Raw genomic sequence first — 19776 nt, 5'->3', positions numbered from 1 at the left:
TGTTGCACTATCAAACCTACAAAGCTGGTGGCCATGAAAGATGATTGTACTCGGGTACCTGCACAGTATGCATCTGTCTGTACCATAAATATGGGGGAGGAGGAAGGCTAGGCTCTGTCAGTCACGGTATGGGTTAGGAGCTGATGCTAATCTTGAATCAGAGCTTGACATCTCCCTTTTCTCTCCGCTGTAACTCTGCCTCCTCTGTGGCCAGTGGAGTTGATTCATTGACCTGAGACCTGCCACTCAGCCTCTGAAGAAGCTGTTCTCAGTATAGACTCTTCAGTGTATGAGCGTTTTCTGCATAATGGAGGTTGGGGGCCAGGGTAACTTATGGTCCATGCAATGCTTTCTCTTGAGCCCACATCCTCTCCATCAGCCTTGAAATACTCTCTGTCCTCTCTCTGCAGGCTGTCTCTCTCTCACTGATGCCTCTGCCTTATACCCTGAGTGACAGTTTTCTGCTTGAGCCAAATTTGCTCGGCGAAACTAAGTTTGGGTTGGAAGGGCACAGACACATTCTGGCTCGGCAGCCCCACTTGGTTAATCTGTGGGCCATTATGGCAGACGGTTGGTCCTAACAGCACAGCGCTATTCCGGTTCTCCAACTACTGATTAGAGTTAAGTGCTAGTTACAGGGCAGGGAGGAATGTCCATTGGGACAGCTCTATCAAACCAGCAACCCCCTCATACACACAGTGGCAAACCACTGACACCAACACCACTTCTCCATCAACTGTCCCACAGCACCAACCCTTCATTCCCTGCCCCAGAACACACACCCCACTCATCTTTTCAAAGCAACAAGGACTTACACCATCCATCTTCTATATTGAAATAGCTTAAGTGTACCTTGTTGAGGGTATAATTTAAAAATAACTGCATTAATTGGTGGTGTCTTCGAATAGCCTCGCTCATGGTCTGGTAAGAATAGAACTGGAGCTTTTCCAATCTGAGCGTCCTTTCAACTAGACTAGAGAACAGTTTACAGACCGAACTGTCAGTTTAACACTTATGGTCATTTACCACTTCAACTTTTCAGAAGTATTTCATTTTTTTTAGCTCTCACATTGATAACCATTTAAACTCTAGGTGGGTCAGTGTCCTAATCATCCAAAGTGGCCATCATCCAACTACACGAATGCCCAGCCATTAATGAGATATTGTATTTGGTCATCTAATTTCGTTTTCATTTTTTGAATTTTTTAAATATATATTTTTTAATCTACACGCATTGACGATCATATCTAGCTAGCTATCCCCAAACAGCAGTTAGATAGTAGCAGCCAAACGAAGAGGCGATTTCTTTTCCCAGTAGCACAGTAGTTTAGTTTGTCATTTCAATTTCCCCATTGCTTGTATTTCATTGGCTACTCAGATTTGAAGACAATTGGTCAAGACTTCACCCACGGCGCTGTCCGCAGCGAAATGTGAACATGGAGATAGCTTGGCATAAACTGTTATCGTTAGTAGCTATTTTGAAAGTAACATCCTCAGACATCCCAGTAAAATGCCATACACTGGCTATTTCTTTCCCCTCGCACTCGCAGTTGTTGTTAGCAAGTTGACTTACTTAAGCAATCTAGCTATTGACAAGTCAACTTTACAAGACAATTGTTGATAAATAAAACGTCAACGAGCTAGCTATTTGAATAATTATTACAATGTTGCTTCTTGTCACTGGCTAGCATAGCTTGCACGCGTGGGCAATCTATGTAGGCTAACAGTGATAAAGGTGTCTTCTACTGTTGTGTTTTTGTTCTGTACCTGTCTCAATCTCATCGGGCTAGTCTCGTCAGAGAGGTAGAGGCACATCCTCTCATTCTTATAATAGATCATCTTGGATCTCGTTCCCCTGACACTTCCGTGTATGAGCAATTAGCCTGGGAACCAGATTATAGGATAGGTGTCACTGCCAGCCTCTGGTCTGGGCTATTAGAGATTATTTCCAAACTCCCTCAGACACTGTCATTGACACAATTAGCTAGCTATTTATTTAATAAACAAGTGCAGCAAAACTGTGCCCCCTGGCATGATCTTGTTAATGCTGCTTTATTCTATTTTCAGTACACAATAATGCCTGCCTTTCGTCAAGTGGGGGAGAAGCAGCTCCCAAACCCAGTTCTGTGTATGGCATGGTTTCCAAAGAGGAATCTCATTGCCCTCGTAAACACTGCTGGCTAGGTAAAGAGATAAACACACCCACACTTTCTTTCATACCCAGATCAATACCAGATCACATCAGTTTATTATGGGAGTCATCTGTGTTTGCCACCCAATGAGAATACGGGAAAGGAGATCACTGTGTTAGCTTGGAGACCTGATGATAAGAGATAGACCTGAATGTCGCAAGTTACTTATCACATTGGAAGCATATAAATTATGTTACATTTCCACTGTTACAACAATAAACCTTCACACACTCAACACATTTACTACAGCACAGTGTGTCAGCCTCTGCATTTGTTCAGTGCTTATCTAATGTGTGTCCTCTGTTTTGTGTTCAGTCCTGGCCTTTAGCCTCGGGGACACTTAAACTGGTGGGGCTGTGTGATGCAGAGATTCGTCACCTGTTCCTAGTGGAGAACCCTATGCCCTGGATGGAGGTGCTGGAGGAGAGCAGGTCTACAGGGGGGAGGAGAGTTACACTAGATACTTTTGAGTGTGTCTGAACTGTGTAGTGAAATATAAACATTGTGTCTTTCAGTGTCCTCTACTCATTCTACACCTCTGAAGACGAGTCCAACCTTTTTCTTCCCAAGTTGCCAACTCTTCCCAAGAGGTAAACGTGTCTTTATAATGTCACTGACGAATCAATCATTTGTCATTTATTCAAGTAAAATATATTTTGGAGAACTCTTGGTTCCTGTGTTAACACATACTTTACAGCATTTAGCTTGTTTTGCTGCATCTGCCCCCTACTGAAGACACGTTTTGTTTATTCTTAGCTACAGTACTACATTCTTAGCTACAGATATGTGTATGTATCTTCAGCGACTGCGATTCATTTAAATGATATTTTAGACAACCTGTCTGCACTAGGATACGTTTTCTCATAACCAACCCTCCGTCTTGTAGTGAGGAGTCAAACGAGATCCTAAACCTTATGGGGGAAGGGAAGTGAGTGATGCAAGTTTCACATGCTTTATTATGGGAGATTCAGTGAACACACAATCTCATGGGATATGTCATATCCTGTGTCTGTCCGGTGACCTGAAGTCCCTGTTAATCATCACAGAAATCAGGTCAGCTGACAACGACCCAGAGATCTGCTCCATCCAGGTAATCAGTTATGCCTACATTTAAGTGAAATTTAATATATTTCTGACCCATCATGACTGTCATCTTCTACACTGAACAAAAAAATAAATGCAGTATATAAAGTGTTGGTCCCATGTTTCATTAGCTGAAATAAAAGATCCCAGAAATGTTCCATATGCATAAAAAGCAGGGCAGAAATGTGTTTACATCCCTGTTAGTGAGCATTTCTCCTTTGCAAAGATAATCCATCCACTTGACATGTGTGGCATATCAAGAAGCTGATTAAACAGCATGGTCAATACACAGGTGCACCTTGTGCTGGGGACAATAAATGTCCACTCTAAAATGTGCAGTTTTGCCACAGATGTCTCAAGTTTTGATGGAGCATGCAATTGGTATGCTGACTGCAGGAATGTCCACCAGAGCTGTTGGGAGATAATTGAATGTTAATTTCTCTACCATAAGTAGAGAAGTTGGCAGTACGTCCAACCGGCCTCACATCCGCAGACCACGTGTAACCACGCCAGCCCAGGATCTCCACATCCGGCTCCTTCATGTGCGGGATCGTCTGAGACCAGCCACCCGGACAGCTGATGGAACTGATGAGTATTTCTGTCTGTAATAAAGCCCTTTTGTGGGGAAACACGTATTCTGATTGGCTCGGCCTGGCTCCCCAGTGGGTGGGCCTATGCCTTCCAAAGCCCACCCATGGCTGCGCCCCTGCTCAGTCGTGTGAAATCCATAGATCAAGGTCTAATGAATTTATGTACATTTACTGATTTCCTTATATGAACTGTAACTCAGTGAAGTCTTTGAAATTGTTGCATTTATATTTTTGTTCAGTATATATTATCTTATTTGAGCTCTTTCACCATGTACGCTTGTTGTGTCCTCCAGCTTGACATAAGGCTGCTGTCCCACTGTCTCCCTGAGGTCACCAGGATGGCACACAAGTTCACCCACATCTCCACTCTGCTGCAGGTCAATGCCCTCCTTATGTAACTAATATGGCAAGATGTCTCCTCATAGTTCATATTTCCATAGAGATATGAGGGCATTCATCAGACTAGTCTGGCCATTGGTCTTTCTCTCTCGATCCAACTTATTCTGTCTCTCTCTATATCTTTCCTTCAGTACCTGCGTCTCCCTCTCTCACCCGTATGTGTGAGGTTTGGGAGGATATTCCTCATGCAGATTGACCTTTGGCTCACTAAGTTCGTTCAAGTAACTGTTTGCCTCAGCCCATTTTCCAATAATGACAGCACCCCTAAAAGGCATGATCCAAACCAATTCATGTTTTTAGGAGAAGAACACCAGCACACAAGTCCAGGATGAGTTTCTGTAGCTTCTACTATGGGACGATCAAGATGAGAAAAGTGTCCAATGACTTGTACGCTACCCTGTCCTCCACAGAACGTGCTTTCTACCTAAGTAATATCACATCCACTCGGGCCTTATATAGCCAATATACCATGGCTAAGGGCTGTTCTTATGCACAACAAAATGCAGAGTGCCTGGATACAGCCCTTAGCCGTGGTATATTGGCCATATACCACAACCCCCCCCCCCGACGTGCCTTAATGCTATTATCAAACTGTTTACCAATGTAATTAGAACATTAAACAAACTATTTTTTGTAATATCCGTGGTATACAGTCTGATATACCATGGCTTTCAGCCAATCAGCATTCAGGGCTCACACCACCTGGTTTATAATAAGTAATAGATCATGTAGTTGAGCCGTGAGCACTAATGCAAAAATATGTTAAACATTTGAGATGTAGTGATTCAAAGTGTCCTGTAGGTGCCACTGCAGGACATCAAATCTCATCTGACATTGAAAAGACTGATATAGCAGATGTCTACGTTTTTTAAAGTGCAGACTAACTAAATTCTCTATTTTTAATCAGCCCAGAACTACAGGCTCTCCTCACGAATCAGCTGACTGTCAAGGTGAGCTGAATAATAATGTTTGAGTATGTTGTGTGGCGGATGAATCAGAATTAGTTGGGTAACATAAGTAATTAAGATGTCTTATCTGCATAATATTCTTATGTGATATACTTTTTATGAGAATGTATTTCTAATTACTCTAGTGTTGGCAGTTGCATTCTTTCCCTCAGCTGGGGCTCAGTCACTTGGGGCCCAGAGAGGGGAGAGGTCAGGCTTGTCTTTCACATGTCTCTGGTGCTATGCAGAAAGGGAACAGGACAGAATGGAACATTGTCTTCATATGTGAATGTGTCTTTACCTATTCTTAAACCATGTGAAGGAATGGCGTGATTAATGGGGAACCAATTACCTGTCTCCACAATGTCTGTGCGCCAGTCAATCCCTCCTTTGGAATTGGGGGAGGTGTATGGCAGTGTCTGGAACCATTGTATGTCATCCCTTATGTTGCACTTATCCTGGGATAGTATATGACCTAGATGCTCACTCCTCTCAGTGAGCTTGTCCAGGAGAGGGGTCAAGAAGGGGTTTTACTTGAAATGGGAGTATCTAGAGTTGACAATTGAGTTATGCCATTTGATGAGGTAATGGTTATGTACCAGGAACAAGATTAGAACCTCGTCTTAGGGACCAAACTGAACGATAATTTATAGTGAATGTTATCTGGCTAAGGGATACTCCTTTCTCAATTATAAAGTCCCTTTGTGAACTGTTCCTAAGATCTGTGGTTCGTCATGTAGGTTGAGAGGGGTGTATCTTGGCTATAAAAGATCTTTGTACTTTTCTGTTGTCACTTTCAATGGTTCATTAGAAATGGCGCATTATTGAAAGTCAAAATGCTATTGCAAAGCTCTCATTATTAAAAATGTAGTTTAAGTATAACTCTGACTGCTGTGTGAAGTTTGTTTCTCCTCATTTGGTAATGCAGAAATAAGCCACCACAGTTGGTAATTTTGTAGCTTTGTAAGAATGATGTGATATGGTTGTAATTATTTAACCTACCCCACCCACAGTAGCCTATATCTAGTTTATATTCTACTTTCTAACATTAGGACATGTAGTTTATATTTTGAAGGACTTCAAATGTATTAACGGATGTTTTGGGTAGGCAATACATAGGCTACTGAAAAATGTATTTTGTTTTCCTTGGAATAGAAACACCATACTGTAAAAACAAATCTAAAATGTCATTAATTAATTAATTGTAAATAATAAAAACAAGTATCTGCTTCTTTCCATAAATAAAAGGGAATAAATCATTTCAAACTGCAGCGGTCAGATGATTTGCGCACATAAAGCAAGCATCAACAAGCTTCACATGTGCATTGAGCGTGTGAAATTCGTTCTACAAATTCAATAATATTATTATAAAGACAGAAAAATACACATGTAAAAGCTTACTTGCATAAAGTAATATTGGATCGCCTATAAAAAGAGGTTTGTGATATGCCTTCAATCTAAAGGTTTAACTTGTTATAGCCTACAGTTCACAATAACAGGAAGAAAGTACATTTAGTCACTATGTTTAATCTTTGAACTGTTGGCTAATGGTTTACTGAAACATAAGGAAGCTATCCGATTTCCAATAGCACTGACGACAACAACCCATTCATTTGATGATAAAGCAAAGAATATTGATTTGAAAGCATTTTGAGAAGGAACGCTTGAGAGGGAGAACCGTGCATAATGGATGGATTTGGTAGATGGGTTGCAAAATAAATCCTTGCATAGCAGGGATCAACTTGCTGCAGACCAATTGGGCTATTTCAAACACTTCAAGAAACCAGGAGTCACCTCTTTGGACGATAATGTTGTATGGAGTCGTTATTATTAGCGGGAAGGAGTTGAACTAATATCTAATTGTGGGTCTTTGGTAAACAAAAGTGTCACAATACATGTGTTGCGCATTTAACAATCAGGGCATTTGAAGCCGAGTAGAGATCTTCATGCCTTCATCCAAACCTGCTCTGATATCGCATAGAAGATTGGTCCTGTCCCTTTGGGGATTTAGATAATTCACCAGTATTGTAGGGACTGCATATAACCAGCATGGAGCAGCAATAAACTGTTCTCTTTTGGTGTTGTTACCACTGCGCATGCCTTTAGCGACAGCCTGTACGATTACAGCCAAAAGCTATTTTGTGGGGTTTGTAGTGAGTCTCTTATAGAATGTCTGATCATTCAGCTGCCTGAGTACTTCAGTGTTATAGACAGTGTAGTCTTGTACAGTAACATCGTCTCCCTTGTCCTCTGGGCGGATGACTTTGGAGGTGTCATTCTGAAGATGTAAGGGCTTGTTCCTCAGAGCGGGTAAAATTATTCCTGACATAGGGGAGAGAGGCATCTGTAGTGTACCTATCCACAGCTGGGTCAATAGGCCCAGGTGGCATGAACGTAGATGAAGCCCTAACTTCAACTTGCAATCTCTAAAGAACAGTTTTGGATGCAATCAGTGGTATGTATTCATTGATGCTAAGGGAATACCAGAAAATGTCAGGCCAATTAAAAATGATGTGTCTTTCATTTCTGTGTTTTCATAATTTTTCATCGATTCGCAAGTGGCTGAATCTCACAAGAGAAATCAACCGGGTGAGGGAAACAGCACCCCTCTGTCTCAGTATGTGCAGCCCATGTATCTGATGCTGTCTGGAACAAAAGAGTATGACATGTTGCCGCCGTAGCATTTGATTGTTTTCCTGACAGAGTCCAAACTGTCCCGTTTGGATTTGACTTCTCCCCAATGAAATCACATCCTAAGCAAAACATCATCATTGTCAGAAAAACACGTGTTTCTCATCTGCTTGTGTTGATGTCCTGCAGTAGCTAGCTTGCTAAATCGGCCCTTTTTTAAGCCATGGCTGGAGTTGCAGGTAGTCTAGCATTTAAGAGTGTTGGGCCAGTAACCAAAAGATTGCTGGTTCGAATCCCCGAGCCATATCTGTTTATATGCCCTTGAGCAAGACACTTAACCCTAATTGCTACTGTAAGTTTCTCTGGATAAGAGCATCTGCTAAATGACTCACAAATGTAAAAACAATTGATGGAGATTTGGACTTGTGGTTTTCATTTAATTCTCTACAGGCCAATAATTATGATGATGATTCTGATCTAAATTAATATATTGTGCCACTGGCCTGAGACGATTGAAGTTCAATATGTAGCCTAGATGTAGGCTCACGTTAACTAGCTAGTTAACTTAGCTGGTTCACTGTCGCCCATGCGAGGCAGATAGCATTTTAGCTAGGTAGCCTATGAAAGCAAAAACTAAAAGTGTATAGAGACATAGACCGTTTTGCCAACATGAAAGAAAAGAGAATGGCATTTGGTGTTCAACTAGTCCACAAGTAGGGTGAGTAAAAAAAAACGTGGATGCAAGCACATATATACATACACACACACACACACACACACACACACACACACACACACACACACACACACACACACACACACACACACACACACACACACACACACACACACACACACACACACACACACACACACACACACACACACACCAGTGCCATGGACACCCACATGATATTTATTGGACTAAATAGTTTTTGGTATCTTTAAGTTTTGTTTTCAGTGTATTAAACTAAACATATATAGCAGTGTTGATTTGATGATGTTTAAGTTGAAATGCTACTGGAATAGCGGAGGAGGTGCTCCTATTGTCTTTGTGCTGACTTGCAGTAAGTAGTTGTTTAGTAAACTGTCAAACATTAACTTGCTTGACCATGCTGCAGGTCATAACTGTTTTTTACATGCAATATTTGCTTTGTGGACTTCACCAGACAGATGTCGCTCTCTGGTTTTGTGATGAAACAAGTGTATGTGTAGTTCAATTTATTCCGCCACTGTGTGCCTGTTGTCTTTTTGTGACAGCCTTATTTGATATCATGTTGGAGTTTGACCGAATGCGTTCTAGAGCAAACATGGAAAATAGGTTGTAATATGAATTTTTAACAGGCTTTACTTGGTTTCTCCAGTGATTTTACCCACGTGCCTACCGCTACTTGATACAATGAGCGAATTAATCAGTAGTCATGATACAATGAGCGAATTAATCAGTAGTCATGATACAATGAGCAAATTAATCAGTAGTCATGATACAATGAGCGAATTAATCAGTAGTCAACGCATTGCAGTTGTGTGTTCTGATATTCAGGCTGATTTGCTAATGTTTTATTTTGTATATAAACTCAGCAAAAAAAGAAACGTCCCTTTTTCAGGACCCTGTCTTTCAAAGATAATACGTAAAATCCTAATAACTTCAACAGATCTTCATTGTAAAGGGTTTAAACACTGCTTGTTCAATGAGCCAGAAACAATTAATTCACATGCACCTGTGGAATGGTTGTTAAGACACTAACAGCTTACAGACGGTAGGCAATTAATATCACAGTTAGGAAAACTTAGGACACGATAGAGGCCTTTCTACGGACTCTGAAAAACACCAAAAGAAAGATGCACAGGGTCCCTGCTTATCTACGTGAACGTGCCTTCGGCATGCTACAAGGAAGCATGAGGACTGCAGATGTGGCCAGGGCAATAAATTGCAATGTCCGTACTGTGAGACGCCTAAGACAGCTTAGATCGTCCTCGCAGTGGCAGACCACATGTAACAACACCTGCACAGGATCGGTACATCCGAACATCACACCTGTGGGACAGGTACAGGATGGCAACAACAACTGCCCGAGTTACACCAGGAACGCACAATTCCTCCATCAGTGTTCAGACTTTCCGCAATAGGCTGAGAGAGGCTGGACTGAGGGCTTGTAGGCCTGTTGTAAGGCAAGTCCTCACCAGACATCACTGGCAACAACGTCGCCTATGGATACAAACCCACCGTTGCTGGACCAGACAAGACTGGCAAAAAGTGCTCTTCACTGACGAGTTGTGATTTTGTCTCACCGGGGTGATGGTCGGATTATCGTCGAAGGAATGAGCGTTACACCGAGGCCTGTACTCTGGTGCGGGATCGATTTAGAAGTGGAGGGTCCGTCATGGTCTGGGGCGGTGTGTCACAGCATCATCGGAGCTTGTTGTCATTGCAGGCAATCTCAACTCTGTGTTACAGGGAAGACATCCTCCCTCATGTGGTACCCTTCTTGCAGGCTCATCCTGACATGATCCTCCAGCATGACAATGCCACCAGCCATACTTCTCATTCTGTGCGTGATTTCCTGCAAGACAGGAATGTCAGTGTTCTGCCATGGCCAGCGAAGAGCCCGGATCTCAAACCCATTGAGCATGTCTGTGACCTGTTAGATCAGAGGGTGAGGGCTAGGGCCATCCCCCCAGAAATGTCCTGTAACTTGCAGGTGCCTTGGTGGAATAGTGGGGTAACATCTCACAGCAAGAACTGGCAAATCTGGTGCAGTCCATGAGGCGGAGATGCACTGCAGTACTTAATGCAGCTGGTGGCCACACCAGATACTGACTGGTACTTCAGGCAAGGTGGGCCATGTTCTTTACCCATTTTGTGTTTACCCTGTCCTACAGACCAGGTTCCCAGAATAAGAAGGCAGATGCACTGTCCAGGCTGTATGACACAGAGGAGCGGCCCATGGATCAGACTCCCATTCTTCCGGCCTCCTGCCTGGTAGCTCCGGTCATGTGGGAGCTGGACGCGGACATTGAGCAGGCGTTGCATACAGAGCCCGTTCCACTCCAGTGTCCTGTCGGGTGTCAGTACGTTCCGTCTGCTGTCCGTGACCAGTTGATCTAATGGGCCCACACATCACCCTCCACTGGTCATCCGGGGATCAGTCGGATGGTGCACTGTCTGTCTGGGAAGTACTGGTGGCCCACCTTGGCTCGAGACGTTAGGGTTTATGTTTCCGCCTGCTCGGTGTGTGCCCAGTGTAAGGCTCCTGGACTCCTGACCAGAGGCAAGCAACATCCCTTACCCGTTCCACAATGGCCTTAGTCACACCTGTCGGTGGATTTTCTAATGGATCATCCTCCCTCACAGGGAAACACCACAATCCTGATCGTTGTGGATTGTGTCTCTAAGTCCTGTCATCTCCTTCCTCTGCCCGGTCTCCCTATGGCCCTATAAACTGCGGAGGCCCTGTTTACACACGTATTCCTGCACTACGGGGTGCCTGAGGATATAGTGTTTGATTGAGGTTCCCAGTTCACTTCGAGAGTCTGGAGGGCGTTCATGGAACGTTTGGGGGTCTTGATCAGCCTCACCTCGGGTTTCCACCCTGAGAGTAATGGGCAGGTGGAGAGAGTGTACCAGGATGTGGGCAGGTTTCTGCGGTCCTATTGCCAGGACCGGGCGGGGGAGTGGGCAGCGTTCGTGCCCTGTGCAGAGATGGCGCAGAACTCGCTCCGCCACACCTCCACTAACCTCTCCCCCTTTCAGTGTGTATTGGGGTACAAGCCGGTTCTGGCACCGTGCCATTAGAGTCAGACCGAGGCTCCTGCGGTGGACGATTGGTTCAGACGAGCGGAGGAGACCTGGGAAGCCGCCCATGGTCACCTCCAGCAGGTCACGCTGCGACAAAAGACCAGCGCAGACCGTCACCGCAGTGAGGCCCAGGGTCTAGCTCTCGACCCGAAACCTGCCCCTCCGCCTGCCCTGCCGGAAGCTGGGTCCGCGGTTTGTGGGGCCATTCAAAGTCCTGAGGAGGGTGAACAAGGTATGTTACAGGTTACAGCTTCCCCCCGATTTACTATATTAACCCCTCATTCCATGTGTCTCTCATCGGGCCGGTGGTGGCTGGTCCGCTCCAGGAGTCTTCCACAGAAGTCGGCTCCTTTCCTTGTTCATTCAGCGGTCGACGTCACCGGCTTTCTAGCCATCGCCGCTCCATTTTTCATGTATCCATTTGTTTTGTCTTGTTCCCTGCACACCTGGTTTTCATTCCCCAATCAATATACAGTGGGGCAAAAAAAGTATTTAGTCAGCCACCAATTGTGCAAGTTCTCCTACTTAAAAAGGATTTTTAATTAATTTATTTGCAAATTATGGTGGAAAATAAGTATTTGATCAATAACAAATGTTTATCTCAATACTTTGTTATATACCCTTTGTTGGCAATGACAGAGGTCAAATGTTTTCTGTAAGTCTTCACAAGGTTTTCACACACTGTTGCTGGTATTTTGTCCCATTCCTCCATGCAGATCTCCTCTAGAGCAGTGATGTTTTGGGGCTGTTGCTGGGCAACATGGAACATGGGACTTTTAACTCCCTCCAAAGATTTTCTACGGGGTTGAAATCTGGAGTCTGGCTAGGCCACTCCAGGACCTTGAAATGCTTCTTACGAAGCCACTCCTTCGTTGCCCGGGCGGTGTGTTTGGGATCATTGTCATGCTGAAAGACCCAGCCACGTTTCATCTTCAATGCCCTTGCTGATGGAAGGAGGTTTTCACTTAAAATCTCACAATACATGGCCCCATTCATTCTTTCCTTTACACGGATCAGTCGTCCTGGTTCCTTTGCAGAAAAACAGCCCCAAAGCATGATGTTTCCACCCCCATGCTTCACAGTAGGTATGGTGTTCTTTGGATGCAACTCAGCATTCTTTGTCCTCCAAACATGACGAGTTGAGTTTTTACCCAAAAATTATATTTTGGTTTCATCTGACCATATGACATTTTCCCAATCTTCTTCTGGATCATTCAAATGCTCTCTAGCAAACTTCAGACGGACCTGGACACGGACATGGACGCGTCTGGCACTGCAGGATTTGAGTCCCTGGTGGTCCTGGGATTTTTGCTCACCGTTCTTTTGATCATTTTGACCCCACGGTGTGAGATCTTGCGTGGAGCCCCAGATCGAGGGAGATTATCAGTGATCTTGTATGTCTTCCATTTCCTAATAATTGCTCCCACAGTTGATTTCTTCAAACCAAGCTGCTTACCTATTGCAGATTCAGTCTTCCCAGCCTGGTGCAGGTCTACAATTTTGTTTCTGGTGTCCTTTGACAGCTCTTTGGTCTTGGCCATAGTGGAGTTTGGAGTGTGATTGTTTGAGGTTGTGGACAGGTGTCTTTTATACTGATAACAAGTTCAAACAGGTGCCATTAATACAGGTAACGAGTGGAGGACAGAGGAGCCTCTTAAAGAAGAAGTTACAGGTCTGTGAGAGACAGAAATCTTGCTTGTTTGTAGGTGACCAAATACTTATTTTCCACCAGAATTTGCAAATAAATTCATTAAAAATCCTACAATGTGATTTTCTGGATTTTCTTTTCTCATTTTGTCTGTCATAGTTGAAGTGTACCTATGATGAAAATTACAGGCCTCTCTCATCTTTTTAAGTGGGAGAACTTGCACAATTGGTGACTGACTAAATACTTTTTTGCCCCACTGTACATGTATTTATTCCTCTGTTCCCCATCATGTCTTTGTGTATGATTGTTTGTGTTACGTGTGTATTATTGACGCGCCAGACTGGCTTGTTTTTTCCTTGTTATTTTGTCACGAAGATGTTTATTCTTAAACGTAATTCTTGTGACTGTTTTGCGCGTTTTGCACTTTTGCCTAAATAAAGTGTGCACCTGTTCACAAAACTCTGCTCTCCTGCACCTGACTTCGCTACAAGTACAATATATATAATATAAACTATACAATCTACAATATAAACTAGATACAGGGTACTGTGGGTGGAGTAGGTTAAATTATTACAACTGAATAGACCTAATTAAAAGAATACTGAGAAAGGAAAAAAATAGCTAGGCAGAGGATGCCCAGACCTTGTGTCTGAGCAGTACCAGAGAGAAATTGGAGCGGGAGAGAAGGTAGACACCATTTTTTTAATCTGCTCGAATTACGCTCTGCTCCTCACTCACCCCATTTACATGCTCTGGTATTCAGAAGCAGCCATGCTTTAAAGCTATCAAAGAACTGTCAATGAATAATCATATCAATGGATGGAATCAGTGAATGAATGGCTGCAGCAAGCATTACACGGTCTGACAAGCTGCAAAACAAATTAGGCTTAATTAGACAAAAGAACAATTAAGTAATTCAAACAAGCTAAGTTGTTCAAATGACTTAGTATCTAATTTGAATAACAAAGGTATATATATTTTTTTTAAGTAATTCAAATGAGAATTCCAAGAGTCTACTTTAAAAAATTTTTATTTGCCTTAGGCTTCAGTAGAACTTTGGTCATGCATTCATGAGGCTTCTGCTAGGAATTCCAGGCAGCTATATATCTGACTAACTCACCACAGGAGTTTTGTCATCTTGCAGTCTCTCTCTCTCTCTCCCCCTCCTTCTCACACACTATTTTAGTTGCCTTGTCCATCCCCCTCAGTTCTCTTCTATATTCTCCTTCCCAGCCTTTGTTTCTGTGGTAATATGATTGCATTAACAAGCCATACAACTCCACATACCCAAGGAACACTTCGTCTTATGTTTTGCATGTGGCAGAAACTATTCTATCATTCTAATTCAATTGGTTTTGCATGACGAGACAGCAGTCTGGAGAAATTACATCCAAATGAAGGCATATGAATTTGAGTTATGACATGACATGAGCTATGGTGATACTGATTTGCCTCTGTTTGTAGGAGGTCATTGGAAAATCTGTGAAACAGGCTGTTTGTTTTCCTCTCTACACTGTGTCAGATAACAATTTTAGTGAATAATTATGTTTATTAATTTGTGGTGTGTTTTATTTGTTACATTTTATTGTTTCGATCTTTTCAGATCAGAAACTGTACTTCTGTCATTGAAAGACACAAACATCTTGTCATTTCTTATTTTACCAAAACACTCTCCTCATGATGATTACGCAGATAATGTATATTGCCAAGGTTATTATCATGATTATTGGTGTCCAGATACAATGATAAGAAGACCAATATGCAATATGTAGTGTTCTGCATGCCAGAGATTTCACCCTGGAAGATTTACAGACTGCGGAAGGGTACTGATCCATACAAGTACATTACAGCACTGCACCCTATTTTAATCTGGTTCAATCCCAATTTACTAGGTCTTTGTCTATGACTGAGCATGTGCTTTTTTTGTTTCACTGATTGTTTATCTTTTTATGTCTGTTGTCACAGACCTGTTCTCACTGGTTTCGTGGCGATAGATCTGAGTGATGTTCTCAGCCACAGTATTGATAATGATGCTTCAGGAGTCAGGTGAGTGCATCACTTGTCTTCCTCTCTTTCCTAGAATCCTACCCTCTCAACAATGCAACATCTAGCTGTGCAGGCAAATTATGGGAACATGCATTGCATATTACTTGCTCTAATGATGATCTGCAATTGATTATTTGTTGTTTTTAATTGACTATTATAGACCCATGATTTTTTTTGTTGCATGTCTGTGTGTTTAAGTTCTGACTGTGTGTACAGTTGCCAGGATGCTCATTTCTATGACGATGAGACATTGTCAGTGGTGCTGCAAGCATCAGAGGAGGAGGAGAGCAGGGGGCGTGTCCTGTCCTCTCGGCTCAGCTCTCAGCTGTGAGGAGGAGTTCCACTGGAACCTCAGTCTTAGTGTACGGTTGAAACACCTTTTTCCCTGACATGCAAACCTAGCCCTATATTCCTAATCCGTGATCTATTTGTAACTGTAACCTGCACCTCATCTCAAACCGTGAATTATGTTCTACCTGATTACAAACTGAAACTCAAGACTTAGTGCCTTCAGAAAGTATTCATATCACTTGACTTATTCCACATTTTGTTGTGCTACAGGCTGAATTCAAAATGGATGAAATTGAGTTTCTCACACACAATAACCCATAATTATTTTATTATTAAAAAAACGAAATAAAGAAATGTAATTTACATACAGTGGCAAGAAAAAGTATGTGAACCCTTTGGAATTATCTGGATTTCTGCATAAATTGGTCATAAAATTATTTCGGATCTTCATCTTACTCACAACAACAGACAAACATAGTGTGCTTAAACTAATAACACACAAATGATTGTATTTTTCTTGTCTATATTGAATACATCATTTAAACATTCACAGTGTAGGTTGGAAATGTATGTGAACCCCTAGGCTAATGACTTCACCAAAAGCTAATTGGAGTCAAGAGTCAGCTAACCTGGAGTCCAATCATTGATGAGACGAGATTGGAGATGTTGGTTAGAGTTGCCCTGCCCTATAAAAAAAACACTCACACAATTTTAGTTTGCTATTCACAAGAAGCATTGCCTGCTGTGAAACATGCCTCAAACAAAAGAGATATCAAAGGACCCAAAATTAAGAATTGTTTACTTGCATAAAGCTGGAAAGGGTTACAAAAGTATCTCTAAAAGCCTTGATGTTCATCAGTCCACGGTAAGACAATTTGTCTAAAAAGTTAGAAAGTTCACCACTGTTGCTACTCTCCCTAGGAGTGGCCGTCGTGCAAAGATGACTGCAAGAGCACAGCGCAGAATGCTCAATAAGGTTAAGAAGAATCCTAAAGTGTCAGCTAAAGACTTACGGAAATCCTTGGAACATACTATCATCTCTGTTGACAAGTCTACGATATGTAAAGCACTAAACAAGAATGGTGTTCATGGGAGGACACCACTGAAGAAGCCACTCCTGTCCCAGAAAAACATTGCTGCACATCTCAAGTTCGCAAAAGTGCATCTGGATGTTCCACAGTGCTACTGGCAAAATATTCTGTGGACAAATGAAACTACAGTTGAGTTGGTTGGAAGGAACACAACACTATGTGTGGAGAGAAAAAGGCACAGCACACCAACATCAAAACCTCATCCCATCTGTAAAGTATGGTGGCGGGAGCATCATGGTTTGGGGCTGCTTTGCTGCCTCAGGGCCTGGACAGCTGTCTATCATCAACGGAAAAATGAATTCCCATGTTTATCAAGACATTTTGCAGGAGAATGTTAGGCTATGTGTCCGCCAATTGAAGCTCAACAGAAGTTGGGTGATGCAACAGGACAACGAGACAAAACACAGAAGTAAATCGACACAGAATGGCTTCAACAGAAGAAAATACGCCTTCTGGAGTGGCCCAGTCAAAGTTCTGACCCGATTAGAGATGCTGTGGCATGATATCAAGAAAGTGGTTCACACCAGACATTCCAAGAATATTGCTGAACTGAAACAGTCTTGTAAAGAGGAATGGTCCAAAATTCCTCCTGACCGTTTTGTGCAGGTCTGATCCGCAACTACAGAAAACGTTTGGTTGAGGTTATTGCTGCCAAAAGAGGGTCAACCAGTTATTAAATCCAAGGGTTCATACTTTTCCACCCTGCTCTGTGAATGTTTACACAGTGTGTTCAATAAAGACATGAACATGTATAATTGTTTGTGTTAGTAGTTTAAGCAGACTGTGTTTGTCTATTGTTGTGACTTAGATGAAGATCAGATCAAATTTTTATGACCAATTTATGCAGAAGTCCAGGTAATTCCAAAGGGTTCACATACTTTTTCTTGACACTAAGTATTCACATCCCTGAGTCAATACTTTGTAGGCGATTACAGCTGTGAGTCTTTTTGTGTTAGTCTAAGAGTTTTGCACACCTCAATTGTACAATATTTGCCCATTCTTTTTTAAATTCTTCAAGCTCTGTCAAGTTGATTGTTGATCATTGCTAGACAGCCATTTTCAAGTCTTGCCATAGATTTTCAAGATGATTTAAGGCAAAACTGTAACTTGGCCACTCGGGAACATTCAATATTGTCTTGGCAAGCAACTCCAGTAAAGATTTGGCCTTGTGTTTTAGGTTATTGTCCTGCTGAAAGGTGAATTTGTCTCCTGAATTTGTCTGGAAAGCACACTGAACCAGATTTTATAGGATTTTGTCTGTGCTCAGCTCTATTTTGTTTATTTAAAAAAAAACTCCCTAGTCCTTGCCAATGACAAGCATACCCATAACATGATGCAGCCACCACCATGCTTGTGGTACTCAGTGATGTTGGATTTGCTCCAAATATAATGCTTTGTATTCAGGACTTACTTTTTTTGCAGTATTACTTAAGTAATACAGGATGCATGTTTTGGAATATTTTTATTCTGTACAGGCTTCCTTTTCACTCATTTAAGTTAAACCCTGAGCGGTTTCCTTCCTCTCAACTGAGTTAGGAAGGACGGCTGTATCTTTATAGTGACTGGGTGTATTGATACACCATCCAAAGCTTAATTAATAACTTCACCATGCTCAAAGTGATATTCAGCTTTTCAATTTTTTTTTTACCAATAGCTGCCCTTCTTTGAGAGGCATTGAAAAACCTCCCTGGTCTTTGTAGTTAAATCTGTGCTTGAAATTCACTACTTGATTGAGGAACCTTAAAGATAATTGTATGTGTGGGGTATAGAGATGGGGTAGTTATTTTAAAGTAATGTTAACAACTATTATTGAACACAAATGAGTCCTTGCAACTTTGACATTATAGGGTATTTTGTGTAGATCAGTGATACAATCTCAATTTAATCTATTTAAAATTCAGGCTGTAACAAAATGTGAAAAAGTTAAAGGGACGTGAATACTTTCTGAAGGAACTATACAACTAAACACCAACTATCACCTTAAGTGAATTGCAGGTTATCTTCACTGTAGTCATCACGGGTCCCTGTTGACTGTGCCAACTGTATTCTCAGGTTAGACCAGCAGAGTGGTGCCATCTTTCCTCGGGTGGTGGTACTGGAGAATCAGTGGAGAGACTTGAAGAAGATGAAGGCCCAGTTTGGGGCTGTGAATTGGATCCGGAAAGTGGCCTGTGTGGTAAGACAATGGAAAGGGGATTCCCTTACTAAGCCTTTAACAGGCTTGTTGTAGTTTGGTTTAGATTATTCAGAATCTCTCGTTCCGAAGTTCCTTTCTGTTCTCTGTGTCCCAGCTGAGCTCCAACCTGCGGCACGTCCGTGTGTTTGAGATGGATGTGGAGGATGAAGAGCGGCCTGAGTTGCAGAACGCCAGCTCTGATCAGGATGGTCTGGGAGGAGACGCTGGCCAGCCAGGGGGAAGCTGAAGGAGGAGAGACTAAGGGGCAGGGAGGGGGACAAAGTGCTGAGCAGCACCTCATCTAGGCAATATAACAATTGACTACCCCATACTTTGGCGGTAATCAATCCTAGTTATGCCACCATTGTAAAGCCAATGGCCCCCTAGTTGCACCTTTTTCCTAACAAAGTGGAAATAAACGTTTTGATAAGAAAACAATCTTCTGGTAGTTGTTTTGATGTGGTTGTTTCCTATGTCTGTAAGAGCAAGGGGAACTACTACTTCAAGGTCTCAGAGCAAGTGACGTCACCGATTGAAACGCTATTTAGCGCGCACCGCTAACTAAGCTAGCCGTTTCACATCCGTTACATAAGGCAAGTGAAGACTGGTCTCCAGATAGATAATATAACATGGATCTGATCCTCACACAAATTCCTAGAGTACAGTCAAAATAATGTATTTTGGGGCGCACTAGACTTGACCACACCTTTCCCCTTTCAAATTCTGATTGTGGGATTTCCTTCCCCACTCGTCTAACATGGTAAACATTGTTGAATAAACTCCATTTGAACTTACTCTATCTACCCCGTTGTTTGCGGATGTTGTCCTTTTTCGGCTACAGATATGACTTTCGGGAACGCTGGTCTGTATATGGATCTAGCGG

The 19776-nt window shown here is 42.4% G+C and overlaps 1 pseudogene; it reads left to right on the top strand.

The window, feature by feature from the left end:
- Positions 1–3178: 3178 nt before the first annotated feature.
- LOC135556859 (anaphase-promoting complex subunit 4-like) lies at positions 3179–19313 on the top strand (annotated as a pseudogene).
- The last annotated feature ends 463 nt before the right edge of the window (positions 19314–19776 follow it).

This window comes from Oncorhynchus masou, chromosome 15, assembly GCF_036934945.1.
Source record: "Oncorhynchus masou masou isolate Uvic2021 chromosome 15, UVic_Omas_1.1, whole genome shotgun sequence".
Lineage (NCBI taxonomy): Eukaryota > Metazoa > Chordata > Actinopteri > Salmoniformes > Salmonidae > Oncorhynchus > Oncorhynchus masou.
The sequence above is the reverse complement of the archived record's forward strand: the minus strand, read 5'-3'. Positions and strand labels throughout refer to the sequence as shown.